The sequence below is a fragment of the Mustela nigripes genome, chromosome 17 (assembly GCF_022355385.1).
Source record: "Mustela nigripes isolate SB6536 chromosome 17, MUSNIG.SB6536, whole genome shotgun sequence".
Lineage (NCBI taxonomy): Eukaryota > Metazoa > Chordata > Mammalia > Carnivora > Mustelidae > Mustela > Mustela nigripes.
Window position 1 is genome coordinate 29,904,887 of NC_081573.1, and position 1,010 is coordinate 29,905,896.

Genomic DNA, 1,010 nt, shown 5'->3' on the forward strand with positions numbered 1-1,010 from the left:
TCACTGATGTCTCAAAAGTCATCTATGTCTCATCAGTGCTCTTTCTTCTTCCAGCCCCCTAAGGAGTCACCCATTCTCCCAAAAGTGCTTCTCTGCCCCTCCCTATTCCCTATTATATAAGCCTCAACTTCTCATAGTGTCCTTGAGTCCTATCTTTCTGTGAAGTCTCCCATACCCACGTGAATGAAAACCTGGGGTTTTGTTTACGATTTTATTTTTTCGGGGCGCCTGGGTGGCACCGTGTGTTAAGCCTCTGCCTTCGGCTCGGGTCATGATCTCGGGGTCCTGGGATGGAGCCCCACATCGGGCTCTCTGCTCAGCAGGGAGGCTGCTTCTCCCTCTCTCTCTCTGCCTGCCTCTCTGCCTACTTGTGATGTCTCTCTCTGTCAAATAAATAAATACAATCTTTAAAAAAAAAATTTTATTTTTTCAATCTCTACACCCAAGTTGGGGCTCAAACCCACAACCTGGAGGTCAAGAGTCACATGCTCCAGCGACTGAGCCAGCCAGGCTCCTCAAAAACCTGTCTTGTGACAGGAAACAACATGTGTTGGAGGGGATGGGGAGAAAGGGGAACCCTCTTACACTGTTGGTGGGAATGCAAGTTGGTGCAGCCTCTTTGGAGAACAGTGTGGAGATTCCTGAAGAAATTAAAAATAGAACTTCCCTATGACCCTGCAAATGCACTCCTGGGTATTTACCCCGTAGATACAGATGTAGTGAAAAGAAAGGCCATCTGTACCCCAATGTTTATAGCAGCAATGGCCACAGTCGCCAAACTGTGGAAAGAACCAAGATGCCCTTCAACGGACGAATGGATAAGGAAGATGTGGTCCATATACACTATGGAGCATTATGCCTCCATCAGGAAGGATAAATACCCAACTTTTGTAGCAACATGGACGGGACTGGAAGAGATTATGCTGAGTGAAATAAGTCAAGCAGAGAGAGTCAATTATCATATGGTTTCACTTATTTGTGGAGCATAACAAATAGCATGGAGGACATGG